This window comes from Danio aesculapii, chromosome 15 (assembly GCF_903798145.1).
Source record: "Danio aesculapii chromosome 15, fDanAes4.1, whole genome shotgun sequence".
NCBI lineage: Eukaryota > Metazoa > Chordata > Actinopteri > Cypriniformes > Danionidae > Danio > Danio aesculapii.
This window is the reverse complement of record NC_079449.1, coordinates 13494405-13503379: the sequence shown is the minus strand read 5'-3', so window position 1 is coordinate 13503379 and position 8975 is coordinate 13494405. Positions and strand designations below refer to the sequence as shown.

The 8975-nt window shown below is 33.2% G+C and overlaps 1 protein-coding gene across 14 annotated transcripts in view; it reads right to left on the bottom strand.

Annotated features, from left to right (window-relative positions):
• The window catches only part of mecom (MDS1 and EVI1 complex locus), a 299083-nt gene that overhangs the window by 67718 nt on the left and 222390 nt on the right, over positions 1-8975 (bottom strand). The window lies entirely within an intron of this gene.

Below are 8975 nucleotides of genomic sequence, written 5' to 3'. Positions count from 1 at the left end.
AAAATCAAAATCTCAAATAATTAAACATTTGAAGTCAATTACAATTAATGAATGATTCTTTTATTATTTATTTATTTTTTTTGCCCTCATAGTTCCCTGACAAGTTTTGTACAGTAAATATGCTCACATATTACAAGTGAGAGATGTATTTTGAATGTAGGGTGCATTGCTTGATTTAAAAAAAATTTAAGTAAACACACACTATCTATGATTATTTACTGAACATCAACACTATTAAAACAACTGTCAAAACACATGTTAAAGCATATAAACACCCACCCTCATCATCGCTAACAAACTGACCAATCACAAAGCTTGTGCTATGCATCGTTGTGATGTGTAGTTTTTTGAGAGGTGCACGGGTATGCAAAGGCGCCAGACCGTACGTGTGTTGGCAGAAGTATATTATCATACTTAGTAGAAAGTATTATAATAAATATAAACCATAATATATACAGTTGAATTATTAGCCCCCCTGTTTTTGTTTTTTCCCCATTTCTGTTTTTTTTTCAACACATTTCTAAACATAATAGTTTTAATAACTCATTTCTAATAACTGATTTATTTTATCTTTGCCATGATGACAGTAAATAATATTTGACTAGATATTTTTCTAGACACTTCTATACAGCTTAAAGTGACATTAAAAAGGCTTAACTAGGTTAATTATGTTAACTAGGTAAGTTAGGTTAATAAAGCAAGTTATTGTATAATGATTGATTGTTCTGTAGACTATCGGGAAAAATATTGCTTAATAATTTTAATAATTTCTAATAATTTTGACCTTAAAATAGTTTAAAAAAAATTAAAAACTACTTTTATTCTAGCAGAAATAAAACAAATAAGACTTTATCCAGATGAAAAAAATATTATCAGACATACTGTGAACATTTCCTTGCTCTGTTAAACGTCATTTGGGAAATATTTAAAACAAAAAAAAAACTGAAAGGGGGGCTAATAATTCTGACTTTAACTGTATGTATTATATCATCATTGCATCAAATAACAAAAAATTAATTACCGCTAATGCAAGGCACTTGAAATGCAGGGTCTGTTGAGGCAGGACAGTAAATTTGATGATGTTCTCTCTTCTGGCTGTCATTATCAATCTCATCCATTTTTTGTTTCCTTTTTATGAAAGTCTTGATTACACTGCCGTGGAGTTTTTCTTTTATTATTTCAGCAAAAAGGCTTGTAAAAAAATATTTGTTGTATTGTCCCATTCACTGCGCTCTAGGTTTTTTATTTACTGCGCACTAGAGTCCCTAATTGACAACTGAAACTACTGGTAAAAAACATATTCATTAACAGAAGAAAAGAAAAAAATCAGAATCAATGAAAAACTAAAACTAACTGAAACTAACAACAGTCACAGAAAAATAAACTGAAAATAAAAATAATAATTAGCAAAATAATAATTGTTTTCCCAGAGATGGGTTGCAGCTGGAAGGGCATCCGCTGTGTAAACATATGCTGGATAAGTTTGCGGTTCATTCTGCTGTGGTGACCCCTGATTAATAAAGTGAATAAGCCGAAAAGAAAATGAATGAATGAATAATAATCGTTTTCATTCTGTTTAGTGAAGTGCCTGTAAATGGCGCTTTTATAGACAAACACATTTTTCTGTAAAAAAAAGTAAACTAGCCATGTTTTTAATTCTATTTGAGTCGCTTTTTGTGGTTTTCAGTTCAGTGTCTGTTCAAATTATTATTTTACTTTTACCACAGTACAAAGAGTTTAACACATGAGTTAGCATAATGTAGCCGTGTATTTATACTTCTGCGTGCTGTTTGTATTGCTCTGCAGTAACACTTCTGAAATGCTAGCTGGCAGTAGGTTATGTTAATTTTTTCTGTATCAAGTTTCTTAGCAAGGTGTTTTGTTTTTTCTGAACGCTACCTTACTGTACAAGTAGCTAAAACTCGCTCATTCTGGGGCGGGAACCGGCGGATGTGCAACAACTTTAATCATAAGGTAAACACCAAACATCTAGAGCTCCTTCACGGGACTCGACACTTGTAAACAATCGCTCCAACGGGCTTGTGGCTCTCAGCACCACCCACACTTGTCACAGCTACCAAGCCGACCAATCACAGAGTTTGCGATATGCGACGTTGTGACGTGTAGTCAGTTTGAGAAGAGTTTGAAAAGAGGCGGGGAGCACCATCTCATTAGAATTTAAAGCGACAGTCACCAAAACGACACAATTCGGATCAAAGCCTAAAAGGGGCAGTTTCAAAACATTATTTGTGTGTTATTTTGAGCTGAAACTTATTTTACATCTTGTAAAAAAGGGGCATAATAGGTCCCGTTTAAACTAGACTGAAAGTGTACCTAAGATAAATAGATTCGGTTAACGGAAAGTAATATATTTTTGTTTTTGTTTTCCAATGCTGTGTGGAAATATTGTGTATAAAATTTGTCAGCTATATGCACTGTCAAAAACTTCCCACTCATATTACAACACTTAACATTACCTGTACTTGTGCCAGGATCAAATACTCCCACAGGGATTGTAAAACCTGAAGTTACACTTTCAAGACCAGCAACTCTTAAAGGGACAGTTCACCTAAAAAAATAAATATCGCCTCACCATTTACTCACTCAACAAAACAAGATAATCTGAAGAATGTTGGAAAAATATTGATAGTAGGAATAATAAAAGGGCTGTTTATTTCACAACATTCTTCAGTATATCTTCCTTTCTGTTTAACAGAAGAAAGAAAACTCCAACAGGTTTCGAATGAGAGTGAATAAATGATGGTTACCCCTTTAATAAACATACTAATAATGACAATCTAAAATGTTTGGATGAGGGACAGCTATAAGCAAAAGAAGTCCACAAATATCACTAGCTCACTATGAAACAATGACTCACATCAAAGTCTTGATCGTAACTACAAAACAAATATCTCTTGTGCTTCTAACTCTCTGACCCGGTCATGTTCCTCCTCAATCTTTTTTATATCTCCATGGATGAGCTAATATCAAAACAACGATGAGCCGCAGAGAAATACGGAATTTGCATTTGGGGAGAGTGATCAGTAAATGATGCATGTAAATCCACATAATGAACTCAAATCCCTCAAACAGACCTCTTAAAGACATTACCATCCTCACACACACACACATCTATCACTGTTCACTCACAGGCTTGTCAGACACTCAATGTGGAGTCTGAGCGCTCGGTAATTGTTGCTTTGATAGGAGAGCAGCTGTTTTACAGAGAACAGAGTGTGAGAAACTGCTTATCAGCACATATTAAACATGCCAGATTGTAAAGTCACAATAGGTTATAATGTTACTAAGGGTTTCATGCACCACAGAATACACACAATTCTCTTTGTGACTCTTTAAAGGTGGTGTATGTAAGTTTTGACTCTTATAAAGCATAAACATACCATAATATGTTTGCAGATATTTAAGAAACATGTTAAGTGTACATATGTGTTCATCTGAAAAACAATGCTAACATCACTTATTCTCATTGGAAAATGTGCGCTCAGTGTCGATAATTCTGTCTATGTTTTGGTCTCTATAACCTACCCACTGCCAGTTTTCCCAATTATATTTTAGGCAAAAATGCTAACTCCTACTTGTTAACATTAGTTAATGCACTGTAAGCTAACAGAAACTAACAACTTAAAAAAAAAAAAACTAACGATAACAAAGATGAATAAATACTGCAATCAATGAATAAAAAATAATAATTAATACAACCTTATTGTAAAGTGTGATCATAATAATAATACAAATTATTTTATACAACAGTTGTGTCTGGTTCTCGAACCTGACTGGCTGATAGCCATGCAATATTCTGCAATAACAGCACTTGTATAGCCTTGTCACCCTTTTGTATTACTCCGCCCACATAGAGTGACAGCAGATCAATAGACTCACTACAGTTTGACAAATATTGCAGCTGTTGGACAACATGATGTTCTTTTGAGGCTTATTAGGCAGGAATGTATTTGTTTAGACTGTTTAGACAGTTTAAGGATAGTGCCTATTTTAAATATTTATACTGAGCAGAGCAAAGACTGTTGCACCACAAGATAGTGACAGAGACCACATAATTAGGTATGTGACATTCTAAATCAATCTTTCTCTTTCGTATGTTGTGGTGCTTCTATTTATACCATAGTAATCTGGTAGCGTTTTTCGGGGTTAATTATTGTGATATCCTGATGCAACAGAGAAATACTGGGAAAAACTCTGCAGACTGATGACATTTTCATGCCGTTCAGCTTTATAATTTTAAAATGTGAGCAACATCACCTGTTTTGTCATCACTGTAGACATTACACTAGAGAATCATTCAAATACTAGCTATAAAGTGACATGTTTTCATGCAACAATTTCTGCTATTTTGACAGACGGCTGCAGATATGAATGAGTGGTGGAAGAAAGTATTTCCTTGTACAAAAGGATTTTTGAGACTCTCTGTGTTTAATTTTCTTTTTTATATACATGATTATGCATTGAACTGTTGTATAAATGCAATATCACACTTGTAGCAGCGCGATATGGCTGTATATTATCACTGGTGGGACACTAAGGCACTCGACTGCGACCTGGAGCCAATGCACGCCTCCCATTAGTGCCAATATACAGGCATATCTACTACTCGTGTGATATTGCTCGTACATTTGTTTTTATTATTTTATTATTATTATTACAATTTATTAATAATAATAACAATAATAACTTATATTAATATTAATAAGTTATATGTTGTTGTTGTTGTTGTTGTTATTATTATTATTATTATTATATTAATATTATTATATCAATAAAAGTGTTGATCAAAAATTATTTGCAATTAATCACATCCAATATAACTTTTAAATAAATAAATCCAAAATAAACTTTGAAATATATATATATATATATATAAAATTATAATGAATGTGTGTACTGTTTATGTTTGTCAAGTAAATATAAATACACACACGCATGCATAAATCTAAGAAAAATCTATATATTTAGACATAATATATGTATGTTTATGATACACATTATATATAAATTGAAATATCTATGAAACCAATATGTTTTGTACAGATTTGTTTCTATGCATGTGTGTGTATCAAATATACATATTAAATATATATAATACACAAACATTTATTAAGTCAAAATAGTTAGTATAGTAATAAAACATTGAAATTTCATTAATAATCATAATACAATCATAATACAATTTATTTTTCTTATTCTTATTTTTATAGCAGTAAATTAATATTATTTAATTCGCTGATTTATATCATACTATAATTCATAATTATTTTTAATACAGTGATTATGCACAGATTCAAACATCCTGTCCTTTCATGGAAATGAAATCAGGCCATTCGTCCTATCACTAGAAATAAACAAACCCCAGCATCTATCCAGTCACTATCAAGCAGAACTAACCAAGGCCAGAGAATAGATACATGTAGAGGAGAGCTGAAATTAAATACAGACAGGTAACAGACCAGCACGTGTATGATTCATTTGACTGGACATGCACATAGACCCCTGACAGACTCTTTTTTTTTTTTTTAACTGCACAGAGACCGGGACAGACGGTAGCTGGAGAGGAAACAGTGAGAAGAGAGAGAGAGAGAAAAACACGCTGAGAAAAAGATAGTGACTATAAAGAGTGAGCTGCATTCCTGCGGTCTCAACTGCAGCGCTGCGAAGACTTGAATGTAACGTTGCTTCAACGCTGGTTGAACTGGAGGCTTTACAAAAGAAATAAAATAGCAGGGCACGTCTGCTATACCAATCAAACACACACATACACGAATGCGAACAAATCTCAGAGTGATTCATTGTACAAAGCTGAGCTAAAAACCTTCGTAGGAAGTGTTTTAATTGTAATTTATGTTCAATTATATATATATATATTTACATTTACATTTAGTCATTTAGCAGACGCTAAATATATATATATATATATATTATATATATATAATATAAATAAAATGTTGTAATTTGTAATTATATTATACATTTGCACCTATATTTTATTATTGATGTATAATATTAATGTTTGAGCTCATCAGAAGGACAGCTTACCAACTTCTCCATCCCTCTCACTCTCTATTTCTTCCATCTTTCCTCAAATATCCTTCAATTTCCTGCATATTTCTCCATTCCGTCTTTCAGCTTGCACCCATCAATTTCCTCAGTCCTTGTCTTGATATGTAAGGGAACTTCCCTCTTTCTCTCTGTCTATTGAAGAGTGATGAGCCACGCGGGTCTATATTGAGCTGTGTGTGTTTGTGTATGAATCTACTTTTAGAGTCCTTCTAAAGCCCAGTCCATCCATCTTAGAGACGACAGCGAGGCCAGAGTTTGGGTCAGAACATTCACTTCTCATCCTCTCATCAACTCACTCTCTCTCTCTGTCTGATGCCATCTCTCTCTCTCTCTCTCTCTCTCTCTCTCTCATTCATTTTAGCCAAGACGGGTTTATTTATGGTCCTAAGTTTCAGTTTAAAACAAGAAAGGTTGATACTTTTTTAAATGATCTGTATGGACAAGTGAAATTGAGTTTATGGTTGACAAAAAGCAAAGATTTTGGGAAAAGATAAAGGTTTGATTACTGCTCTTTTAGTTGAAGAACTTTGGTGTATAAATGGAATTTTATGTGAAATAAGTGATGGATGTTTAGAAATGAAGTGTTTTTAAGTTTAAGTGAATGACTTATAGAATGAATGTGTTCATTTGCTAAATAATTGTGGTGAATAACTGAAATTAAAGGACATTTTAAATGAAAATGTTCCCTCTCTTCATCTCATGTCATCTCTTTTTCTTCAAGCGGGCTTTATTCCACAAAAGACCACGCGTTTGGTCAAACCTCATGTTTGGAACTTAAGCTTGTCATCAAGTTTAGATCTAAGTAATTGTTTCCTCTGCAGGCTAAAGTTGGCTTTGGAGCGTTCTGCGGGCTTCATTTTGACTTTGTTTTAGAAATAGCAGCACCAAACTGCTGAGCGCCAGTTTGCAAACATTGCAGATGTTCGTTTTGGAAAGGGGAGGACAGTTCTGTTGATTGCTGTTATCTGTCAGACGACAGGAGTCAGATGTAAAAACACTGTTAATCACTTTCAGTGCTTTCCAGAGTGTGTGTCATCTGTGCGGCAGACACTGAACGCCATCACTGGGATCAATTCAATAAAGATGTCGAAACAAATGGGTAGAATATGTTGGGGCAAGTTAGATATATAAGTAATCCATTTCAATATTGAGCTACTACACAAAAAAGTTTCTAGTAGCCTTACTTAGTTACTTTTGCATTACTTTTCCTTACCTTTGCTGATGCTTGATTTCTTTGAGGACTTTTCTTCTTTTTTTAAATAGACAAGCTCTGCCATTAACATGGCACTATATAACACTTACCTTTAAAAAACACACACAAAATAATTAGAATTTAGGATAATGACAACCTCCTGATCCCAGACCTTTACATGCCATATATAGAGATTAATGAACGTTTAAAGCAATGCGCTTGTTACTGTTGTACAATTTGTCTTATTACTTACATAAAATCACTATCCATTGAGACAATTCCCCTTTCCTTTTCTTTGATGCCTTCAAAATAATGAACGCAATCTTTCATTAAGTGCATGATTCAACGTGACTACGTTCATTTTAATTTAGCAAATAATTTTTTAAAAGCTAATTAATTAAAACAAAAGTAACTTGCATTACATTTTCAAAAAAAGTAACTCAAATATTTTTTTTATTAAAGTAATGCGCTACTTTACTCGTTACCCAGAAAAGTAATAGTATTAAATATCTTGCGTTACTTGTAATGCATTACCCCAACACTGAAAACGATTTTATTATTCTTTTTTTATAACTTTATTTATTGTTTTTTTAACATTCAAACACAACATTTACACAGTAATTAACAATAAAAGATACAAACAATACACATGAAAGTAAAATACTAATAGATAAATCCAAAAAGTAAATGATAATAAAATAAATAAATATATAAAATCAAAACACTGACCTTCAGTTTCAAACTAAATTAGTCTAATCCTCATCAAGTTAACAAATTCCTGAAGAATTTAAGTCTTTAAAATAATCTATGAAAGGTTGCCAGATTTGATAGAATTTGTCTTCTTTTTTTAGGGAGAATCTGATTTTCCCCATTTCCACTGAATGTGATTTTATCATTAGTGTTGTCACGATACTGGAATTCGATAATAATCAGTACTAAAACTTTAAAAACATCCATTTACAGTGAACATTTGATCATTGAGTGCATTCTGGGATTGGCCGTGAAGATCATCATTTCACCAAACTCACCGCTGTTTACTGAGTGTAAACACAGATACAGGAACACTGGAGCGGTTTAAAGCCACGAAGATCAGCTGGTCTGTTTATAAGCTGACATACGAGCGATCCACTGATGAATCGACTGATCTTCACTACTTTAAAACTCTGAAGTGTCCCAGTATATATAGTTATACTCCATAAACAGCGGTGAGTTTGGTGAACTGATGATCTTCACGGCCAATCACAGTAATTTCTGCTGAGAACGTGAACACAATAGCACATCAGCGGTGTTTAAGAACGCGCTAAACAGCGCTCAAATGTTAGTGGGATATGGACGTTGTTAAAATTCTTGCACCGATTGGTATCGATTTCCAGTATTGTGACAACACTAACTATAAGTAACACTAGCTTTGATGAACCTCTCCAATTATAAGTTGAATCAGACAAACAGAAAAATAGACACAGTAGATAGATAGATGGATGGATGGATGGATGGATGGATGGATGGATGGATGGATGGATGGATGGATGGATGGATAGATAGTCTCTGAATTCACTTTATATCATCATATTAACCGTCATCAGTTGAGTGTTTGAAACTTTTGTGACCAGACATAGTTTCAAATCCCAGAATGAGGACGAAATCATTCTTTTTAAATAGTATTCTGCAGTGATAAAGGCTTGGACAATTCAAT